The following is an 11,785-nucleotide window of genomic DNA, read 5'->3' on the forward strand; positions in this document are numbered from 1 at the left end:
AAACAATATTATTAGCAGCACTTCTTTCGGTTTTACGCTCCGAGTCCAAATTCTGCCGAGGTCGACTTTGCCTTTCATCCTTTCCGGGTCGATAAAAGTAAGTACCAGTCGAGCACTGGAATCAGTTAGCCTCCTCCCCCGAAATTTCAGGCCTAGTAGCTATAGTAGAAAGAATTATTATTGTTGTTGGTGGTGGTGCTATTACCATTTCAATTATTAAAAAAAACAACAGTTTGATTCAATTTAAATTAAGAGCAGAACACATCAGTGGATAATTCTCAGTGCAGTTTAGAAGGGTAACTTCACTGTTCGGGAGTTCGAATGCTGCCTTGGATAGACTTTGTTTCACTCCTTACCACAGGATCGGAGCTGTTCATTAGAGGGCAAGACGATCGACTACTAAATCTTGCATTTTTAAAAAATGTTATCACAATATATGTATATTTGATAAAAATAAACTGTCAATATGTTTAAGCTACCAACAAAATGTCTAAGAGATCGTGCAATTTGAACAGTCTAACGTGTTATTTAGCACAAACGTTAGAATAATTTTAAAATGTCGATAAAAAGTTTTATTACATACACATAAATATACATACGTTGATATATTTTTATATATACACACACACACACAGGTATAAATATTCTTATACTGCTCCAACCACTCAAAAACAGATTGGCAGTTTGATTAATGGGAACAAAGTTAACATTGTGATTATAACTCGTAGTGAATTATTCGAGCTGCATTTATAATGCATGACTATGAATGCTAAATCACAATAATGTGTTAGATTGGGCACAAGGCCCCATACCATATTTATATGGGCAGGGCACGTCAATTAACTCAACCCCAGTGCTTGATTAGTGCTCACATCTCCCTATCAATCGTCATTTTTAATTGTAATATTATTGGTGGTACATTAATAATATATCACTACCGATGTTAAATCACAGTGATGATGTTGTCTGAACCAGGTAGAAGACCCACAATATGTATAGCGAGTAGGGCACATTAATTAAGTCGACCCAGAAGACCCACAACATGTATAGCGGGTAGGGCACGTCAATTAACTCAACCCCAGTGCTTGATTAGTGCTCATATCTCCCTATCAATCGTCATTTTTAATTGTAATATTATTGGTGGTACATTAATAATATATCACTATCGATGTTAAATCACAGTGATGAGGTTGTCTGAACCCGGTAGAAGACCCACAACATGTATAGCGGGTAGGGCACATCAATTAAGTGGACCCTAGTACTTGACTGGTACTTCCTTTATCCATCCCCGGGATCGATACAACAAACACCAGTTATGTGTCGTCATATAGGCATTCAATCTAAGATCGTGCCAATGTTTAGCTATCACCAATTATTGCTATGGTTATTATTTGTAATGAAATAATATCATTCGTGCCATATATAGTATTATTAATTACTAACATTTTTATGGAGACGACGAAAAGGTCTTTTGTGTTTTCTTTTCCACCAAATCTTAAAAAATGTCTTTATTTATTTTTTTTTTTTTTGAAAGAAAATATGCAGAATAAAAGGTGTTTTCCTTTTTCAATTCAAAGAGGAAAAATATTTAATAACGTAAAGATAATATAATTTAATATATGACTTACATGGTTTGTATGTGTCCAAACCGTCAACCAGAGACAGACACGGGTGAGGAACGGAATGACACAAGATATAATCTCGGACCGACGAGATTATGTAAATCAGTTCTTCTTCATCCTTCCCCATCTTACCCTCTTTTCTGCCTCTCTCTCTCTTCTTTTCTAAATTTTCAATTACTTCTTACCCCTCTCTCACATGTTACATCGTTTTCTATTCTCTCTCTCTCTCTCTCTGTTTTCCTCTTTTCTATCTTCTTACCTCCTCCCTTACCTCTCTCTCTCTCTGTTTTCGTCTTTTTTATCTTCTTACTTCTCCCTTACCTCTCTCTCTCTTTCTCTTCTAATTTTTGTTTTTGCAGTTCCTCATCATCTCCCTCCCGTTCTATCCTGCCTTTTTGTCTTTTCTATTTATCCCTTCTCCTTATTCCAGCTATCTTTTACTCTTTCCCTCCCACTTCTCTTCCCTTCCTTACACTATTTCTTCTCTATCTACCTACTCAATTCTCTCACGTAATTCTTACTCTCTTCCCTCCGTTCCTCCTCCTTCTCCTTTACATTGTCATTTTTCTCTTTAATTCGTTTCCGTCTCTATTTTGTCACTCTCTCCTGTTATTTTCAATCTCTCCTTGCGGTTATTTGTAATTATTCTTGTTCTTTTTCGCTTCCTTCTTCCCTCTCTTTCACTTCTCTCTTTGACACGCTTTCTTTCACTCATTTTGGAAATACCCGCAATCCCTCCTGTATTGTGCTTATATTTTGGATCTTTTGATTTGTACCTGTTTCTCGTCCTATTAGTTTTTCTTTTTTATTTTCTGTTAATTCAGTTTTCTACTCTTTCTCCCGTTTCCTATGCCCTTTCTCTCTCTCTCTCTCTCTCTCTCTATCTATCTATCTACCTCTTTTCTCTAGCACTTTGTCCTCTTTCTCTCCCATTCCTTTTATATCTCATATCCTCTTTCATATTATACTTTTTCTTGTCTGTCTTTTATTATAATATGATTTTATTTCCTGTCTACCTCTCTATTTCCATTTTCTTTATTGTTAATCTTTGTCTGATCAAAATTTCATGCCCTCTAATTTGCATTTAATATTCTTTCCCTTTCGATTTTTCTCTCTTTTCAGTCTTTTTTTTTTTTACTCCTTTCCTCGGCTCTTCTTAGATATCTCTTCCTTGTTCAAACCACCTGTCGATCACACCTGTTCTCTTTCCATTTTAGGATCTTTTCAGTTTTAGCTAATGCTTTCAACTTTAATAGAAGTTTCTGCATACAGATGTAGCACATTTCACGCCAAGTACAAAAACTGTAACCATTTTTTTTTCGGGGTGGGGGAGAAATTATCAAAAAAAGCCATGAACCTTTAAAGACTGGATATTTTTTTTTTTTTTTTTTGATAGGTGGGGTGAATTTTAGCTTATGACATTTATCCCATCTCAGCAGACGATGTTATTTGTATATGTTCCCATAGCAAGCAACTGAAATCATCGTCGGGTTAGGTTTAGAATAAGGGTTAAGGTTAGGGTTTAGCATTAGGTGTTAGGGTTTGAGTTATTGCATTGCAGAATTTCATGAAATATTTTCATCTTCAACTCACCCTTAGATCACATCCAACAAACAATGGCAGCATGAGGCCTGAGGGAACCCAGGTTTTAGTTAGGTTCTCAACATCCTTGCCTTGACTAGCAAAATTTTATCTGTACACACATACCACATTCATTTTATGTTTGTGATTTTACTTTTTGTAGAAATCCTGCCTTTTCATGTGTGTTTCCATGACAAAGCTAGTTAATTTGTCCTGTAGTGTTTGTTCTTCATCAGTTTGTTAAACAGGAATCTATAGATAAATACCACAAATAATATCTTCCTCAAATTTTCACATTGTTCCTTTTCTTTCTATTATCTTAGGTAGCATTTATTTAGTTTTTACCATAGCAGTTAGTTATCTATTCCTCTCAAGCTATTCACAAGTTAGCAAGGTTGTGAGCATAGACAAATAAACACACTAAAGTTTGAGTTTCCAAATACTTTATTAACCTAAATCATTATGTTTGCAAATATACATCCAATAAATTAATGGGTTAAACATTTCAGTTGGGAATTTTCTGTATATAACTTACTGGATTAAGTAATGAAGGTAGTACATGGAAAGTAATCACTGCATTGATATGTGTTACTGGACACCACGCATTAAGTTTGTGTCTTTTCCTGACAACAATATAAGCATGTTACTTAAAAATGAAAGAGAGAGAGGCAACAACTTGTTAAGACAAGCATCATAGATTCCCCTAGACCAGTGTTACTCAATGTGGTGGTCCGCAAGCCATCAGCTGCCAGTACGTTTCCAGAAATGCCATCAGCTTTGAGTTTCCAGAAAAGAAACATTATTTAAACAAAAACAATATGAGAGATCTATAAAAAGCTTATATAATGTTGTATTATTTGTTTACAAAATAAATATAAGATTAAAAAATTGTCAACTTTTATTATATTCATTATATATATTATATCTGGTATAAATTAGTATTATTAAGAAATATTACCAGTCCCTGGCACACTGAGAAAAAAAAAAAAACTGCCTGTATGCCACATCAGTTAGTTTGAGAAGCACTGCCCTAGACTGCTTGGCATCTCTCTAGTTAAGTTGAATTTGCCAGTCTTTTTATAGCTGTTAACCATACTTTTCGAACCTTGGACCAAACTGTTTGACAGCAAAAATCTCATTTACTTCATTTAAAGTTTGTCACCTCAGTCATAATAAGTCAGCTATGCACTGATTGGACAAGCCACAAGTCATATGCATGTAGGTGTTAATACCTTTTATGGAAATATATTAGTTTGTGGTTCTAGACTGGGTAAACTTGAGAGCTGTGGTTCAAATCTTTGCCAGGGTCTTGCTACAAGTTAATCTGTATTTCTGCGTTCCATAGTTTTTCCATATATGCCAAGTTTCCTTATCTTGACTGTTATAAGCAAAATCTTTCAGCCATTGTACCCTCTAACCTTCTTCAGGCATCTGCTATATTTGATAATATCATAATTATTGTTTAATGTCCATTTCCCATGCTGGCAGGAGTTGGGTGGTTTGATAGGAGCTGACCAGCAGGAGAGTTATCCAGACACCAATTGTCTATGTTGACATGGTTTCTCTGGCTGGATGTCCTTCCTAACACCAACCACTTTACAGAATGTGTTGGGTACTTCTTACATGTCACTGGTACAGGTGATTTTTATGTAGCACTGGCACAAGTGCATTTTATGTGGCACCAGCACTCTTGAAATATTCAAGCACAAGGTAGCATGTTCTCATTCCATTGACTAACTCTAGAAATTTCTAGTATTGATTATTCTGGTACCTATGACACCACTTGGTCATTCCACTAAAATCAGAATACATGAAGCTTTACTGACTCATGGAATGAACTCAAGCCACTTATTAGACTGCAGCAGTTGACTCCCTTAGTTGATAGAAATTAGAAGCTTTAACCCTTTAGTGTTCATATTATTCTGTCAAATGTAATGCTTATTATTACCTCCACCTTAGTGAAGGCGGAGGTATTGTTTTCAGTTGTGTTTGTTTGTTTGTCCGTGGACAAGATATCTCAAGAACTGCCAGATAGATTCAGATGAAACTTTCAGGGATGTTTGGCCTCCTGACTGGCACAAACTGATTAGATTTTGAGATCGATCCAGCACCAGACAAGGATTCTGGATTATTTTGCCTGTCTTTTTAAGAGCGGTCAGGTTCATTTTTAGTATTCTCATTTGTGAGAGCAGTTGAGTTTATATCCAGATATTCTCATTTTAAAAATCATCTCTGGCTAATCACTGAGAGGGCATTGGTGTTGCCTTGGTGGAAGTTTGTGCTCTCTGAGTGCTCTTATTCATATTGTTTTGAATTAATCATTCATTATCTCATACCTTCAAAATTTCAATGATGTGATTACTTATTTTTAGAATGACATTGCAGTTTTGGTGTGAGAGGCTGGATTTGGTTTGTTTGAACATAAAACAAGTAGAATATTTGGGCCAGATATGGCTTGTCTATACGCTAAAGGGTTAAATCTCAGTTTTTTAGTTATGTGCTTGGCTTACTGTTCCCTCTTTATGACATAAATTAAGACTAGTTTATCTTTCTCGTATTTTATTCTCCATTAAACAAAACATACATGTGCTGCAAATCAGGGTAGTGCTTCATGGCAAGGCAAAATCATAAAAGCACAACAAACAGGGAGAACCACTTAGTTCTATAACAGAGATTACAGTTCATTTTATTAATTAAAGGTTCTTGTATGACATTCATATTTATGCTCGGTATTCTGAGAAGGATATCAGGGTTCAGTTTTAGCACTGATTCTTTCAATTATCTTATCTGCTATTGTTTTTTTTCCCCCAACAATTATCTTAATCCTTTAGTATTCAAACCAGCCATATCAACCTCAAATATTCTATTGATTTTAATTTCAAAGTGACCAGATCAGGCCTCTCACAACTACCTTACAATGTCATTCCAAATATAAACCATCATATCATTGAAATTTCAAAACTACAAGATAATGTATGATAAATTCAAAACAATGTGAATAATTAAGCATTCCATATGATAGAGTAAATCTGAATGCTAAAGAGTTATAGAAGGTCTGAGAGTACCATAACCGAAATGTTCTAAGTACAAAAATCAATAAGTCACTATTCTGAAAATTCCCCCAATTCTTTTTTGCTGCATATAAGAAGCTGAGATGAAATGTGTTTACATTCTTATTTATCTCACAACCAGATTTTCTATAACTTAAAATTATTTCAGTCCTTCTGATTAATGCTGTGTTATGCACAAAATACATTGATTAATTTAATGACAAGCTGTCAAAAGCTTATGTATGTGAATTAGCTATGCACTACAGTGATAGCTTAATTTATTATAACTTTATATAAAAGATGACTATGAAGAAGAAGAAAACAAGGTATGTCCTGTTTGAGGAGTACTGTAAATCCTCAAGTATAATCCACATTTTTTTCCCTAAATTTAAAGGTCAAAATCCCTAGTGCGTACTATATACGAGGTTAAAAATAAAAAATATTTTCTAAGCAATGCCCGAGTCTCTATTTGCTGTCCGGCAATGTTTATTCAGATGCATTTTCTGATGTCAGGTGCGAAAATACCTTGAAAACAATGCAGTCATAAAAGAATCATCCATAATTTGCAGTAAGCAACATTAATAAAATAAAAGTGTTGTATATCATCTGCACTGGATGGTACTCAGAATGACGTTGTATGGAAAGATGAAATAAATGAAAGTGAATCTTCTGATGTTGACTATGAATTTGACGATGACGGAGATTTACACTACAATGATGCTGACATGTTTATGGAGGAACAAATGGAACAGTTATTTGATGCTGAAAGTGACATTGAATTTGAAGGATTTGAATAAATGTTTTTGCTTTTGCAACTGATAATGATAAATATGTAAAGGCAATTTACTTAATATTTATGTTTCACTGACGTTATTACTGTTATTTCTTTATTTTCTGCAAACAAAGTGCACAAAAAAGCTACACGTTTGCATTATGTTATATATACAATTATAATAAAGGACATTACCGTATATATGTTTACAAACCAAGAACTTTATACAGACCTCCTTGACTCAAGTTAGAGAAGGGGTGCGTATTATACACAAGGTTTAGGTTTTTCAAAGGTACAGCCGCCTAAAAATCCCCTGCGTATTATACTCAAGGGTGGACTATACTCGAGGATTTACGGTAAATACTACAGGGTGAATCAGTTGACAAATAAGGAAATAAACATTTAAATCTGATTGGACTGGCGGTTCTCATACTTTTAAAATCGGTGGAGTTTGTTGTATGAGTCGATTAACCGTTGGTGTAAACGTTATAAATGAGTAAAAGAAAGTTGAGTAAATGAAGCGTTATGTCTTGGTAAGGCAATATAGTCATTAAAAGCTCGGTTTTTTCCAGTAGAAACAATGCAAAAATCATTTTAAAACGCAAGTGTATAGTTAAGGTAAAATCACATTAAAATGAAATAGAGAACAAGCAAACGAGCAGAGAAATTAGTTAGATGAGAGGGGTTAGAGGTAAGAAAGGGAAAGAGAGTGAAAAGGAATATCTGCATGAAAATTAGTGGGAAGAAGAAAAGAGAGAGTGAGAGAGATTAAGAGAACAATTGAGAGGATGAAAACTTAAAAGCATCTTCATATTCACATGAGGTAGAGACGGATATTAACAAAATTATATGGTTACATGAAAAAACTTAAGTATGTATATGCAACAAAAAAACAATAGTGTATCTATGGCTGCGGTGACGGGTCTGTCCTCCCCCAGGTGACGCTACTATGGGGTTGGCATTTCTGGATTTGCTGTGTAAGCCTGTGTTGGCTTGGGGGCCCGAGAGTGGCGGAAAATTCATGAACGACCCTGGGCAGCATATAATTTTGCTATGTCATTGCACAAACATACTTCGATACTAATTAATTCCACTCCACCATCATTCGCCCCTCCTACAAAAATAAATAAATAAATAAATAAATAACCATCGTGAAATATATACGTAAGGAAAGGGTGTGCAGAGATGTAGCCAGTGAAGCAACACAGATGGGTAACGGAAGATGTGGGCGGAAGTGCGGGGGTAAACATGGTGAATGATGTAAGTGGAGAAATTTGGTGGGGCGGAGGTAAGACAATACAGTAGCTGCATGGTTGTGATTAATTTTTTTTCTGCGTAGTAAGACACAAAAACGAGTCAAAATTAAAGGACGAACATGATATAAAATGATAAGAAGGCGCATGAGGAAATGTAAGGAAATGAAGAATTTAGAACTGAAGAAATGATCTTTTGTAAGAGTCATATGTAAAATATAAAGGAGGAGTTGTGAAAAAGTTATTTTAAAAAGTTCTGTAAAAGTTATGCAAAGTTTGCATAAAGATCAAAATGGCTGATCGAATTCGGAAAAATTCAACAAAGTTCCAACACATTCTAAATAATAATAATGGTTTCAAATTTTGGAGCAAGGTTAGCGATTTCGGGAGGGGAAGTCGATTACATTGACCACAGTGCCCAACTGGTATTTTTTCTATCAAACCTAAAAGGATGAAAAGCAAAGTCGACCACGGTGGTATTTGAACTCAGAACGTAAAGTTGGAAGAAATCTAATCAGTTTGTGCCAGTCACGAGGCCAAACATCCCTGAAAGTTTCATCCGAATCCATCCAACGGTTCTTGAGATATCTTGCCCACGGACAAACAAATAAACAAACACGACTGAAAACAATACCTCCGACTTATCGAAGGCGGGGGTAATAATAATAATACAGAAATATGAGTAAAAAGATAAGCAATGGGGAAGAAGCAGGACCTGATGGTGTACAAGGATTTTGGATAAAAAAAGTTCTGTTGTTGCCATAGCAGAGCAATTTAATATATTGATCAAGGAGAAGATGAAATCCCGGGCTGGTTGACAAAAGGACGAACGGTTTTGTGCCTGGAGGATACATCAAAGGGAAATGCTGCTGACAATTACAGACGAATTTCTTGCCTCCCATTAATGTGGAAGTTACTGTCAGGAGGAATTGCAGAAAAAACTGTATAATTTCCTGGGTGAGAATAATATATTACTGCCCGAACAAAAAGACTCTAGAAGGAGATCTAGAGGTACCAAAGATCAACTACTGATAGACAAAACGTTAATGCAAGATTGTAAACGAAGGAGAACAAATCTGGGAATGGCCTGGATGGACTATTGCATAGCTTATGATATGATTCCACATTCATGGATCATCAAGTGCTTAGATCTGTTTGGAATTGTGAGCAATGTAACATGTTTCCTGAAGAGAAGTATGGTGGGGGTGGAAAACTGAACTGACATCTTACGGAAAAAGCTTGGGCACCCTGGGTATCAGAAGAGGGATTTTCCAGGGTGATAGCTTATCACTTGTACCCCTGACCTTGGTACTTAGGAAAATGAACCTGGGGTACCAACTAAAGGGAAAATCCCAAACAATCAACCACCTCTTTATGGATTATTTGAAGCTGTATGGCAAAGATGAGACCCAAATGAGTTCCTTGGTGAACACGGTCCACTGTTTTAGTACTGATATTAGAATGGAATTTGAACTCAAGAAGTGCGAAATAATCTACCTAAAAGGAGGCAAGGTACAGTCCCTAGCAGGGATAGAATTACTGAATAGAGACCTGATTAAACAAATTGAAACGGAAGGATACAAATACCTTGGTGTACTAGAATTACTGAATAGACACACACACACACACACACACACACACACACACACACACACACACACACACACAAATATATACATATATACGACAGTCTTTCAGTTTTCGTGTACAAAATCCAATCACAAAACTGAATCTTACATTACAATAGAGATGCTATTGTTTCACTTTTGACACGTAATACTGAAATAGTGTAAGAGGTAAGAGATTGCTTCGGGCTTGCATTAGGCAAGAAGTTGAAAATTCTTTTGGCCCATCACACTGCATGGATCTTAAGTAAGGCATGTGTAAAATTTGAATGAAATCGGTTGGGTAGATCTTGAGTTTTAGTGATGCGCATATACAGAGACACAGACAGGCAGGCAGACAGACACACATTCTCAGTTTTATACACACACACACACACACACACACACACACACACACACACACATATATATATATATATACACATATATATATATGTATATTTATATGTACATATTTGTATCTGCGTATGTATACGAGTGTGTGTGTGTGTGTGTGTGTGTGTGTGTGTGTGTGTGTGTGTGTGTGTGTAGTACAAGAAACTATATATGAGATGAATAAGTTTTTATATGTTAACGTTTATTTTTTTCCTATGCTGTGCTTACATATTCTTCGTTTACTACTCTATTCTTGTCTTCTTTTTATCTTTTTTTTTTAATCTCTGTCGTTTTCTTCCTGTCTCTTCTATTTCCGGGTTCCTCTTTTTAATTCTTTCAACCACTGTCGACCGCCTCTCATTGCTGATTCAGACGTACGCACTTTCGCTGATAGATGCAGGTTTGCGGTTTGCACAAGAGAGAAAAAGATATAAATATATAGTGAAAAGAGCCAGATGTTTGCTTGCATGAAATATGATATTGAAAACCTTGATATATCTCTAGGGAGAAAGAAAACATCTAACATCTATGGCCTCGGAAATAAAGTTGGGTTTTTAAAGCAGGATATGACTGATTTACATAACATTAAGAGAGTAAGAAATATATATGTAAAGCCTTGCAGCATAACTATATCTGTTTCACACCCATTTAGTATTTCTTCTTTTTGTTTCATTTTTGATCACTGATACATTACATTATTTTCATTACACACTTTTTATAATTGACTGCTACAGACGGGCTAAAAATAGGAACGGTATTTGCGAAATTCTTTTAGGTCATTCAACTATTCATAATAGTGTGTCGATGATTCACAAATGCATCGACTAATTTGTCTGATATAGATCAGTTCTTAATTAATATTACGATATTACTCTTTGATCTAGTAATATTATAATATCAAGAGCTGATTACATCAGTCGAAAGTTCTTTGACTTCATTTATTGGTATGAAACCAAATATTTGCGGCTTGTTTCAATTGATTGAATTTACTCCAAGACGTACCTGTTACGTATTTTAAATGATTCGAACGATATGGAAGATACAATTGATCAGATTTCAACCTTTATCTTTTCATTTACTTGTTTCAGTCACTGGACTGCGGCCAAGCCGGGGCACTGACCTGAAAAGTTAGTCGAACAAATCGACTCCACTACTTGTATTTTAAAGTCTGGTGCATGTGCTACCGATCTCTTTTGCCGAGCTGCTAAGTTACGGTGACGTAAGGAAACCAGCACCGATTTTCAAGCAGAGGTTGTGAGTTCGAATCCCGGACCGGGCTGCGTGTTGTGTTCTTGAGCAAGACACTTTATTTCACGTTGCTCCAGTTCACTTTGCTGTAGAAATGAGTTGCGACGTCACTGGTGCCAAGTTGTATCGGCCTTTGCCTTTCCCTTGGATAATACTGGTGGCGTGGAGAGGGGAGGCTGGTATGCATGGATGACTGCTGGTCTTCCATAAACAACCTTGCCCGGACTTGTGCCTGGGAGGGTGACTTTCTAGGTGCAAT

This window comes from Octopus bimaculoides, chromosome 2 (genome assembly GCF_001194135.2).
Source record: "Octopus bimaculoides isolate UCB-OBI-ISO-001 chromosome 2, ASM119413v2, whole genome shotgun sequence".
Lineage (NCBI taxonomy): Eukaryota > Metazoa > Mollusca > Cephalopoda > Octopoda > Octopodidae > Octopus > Octopus bimaculoides.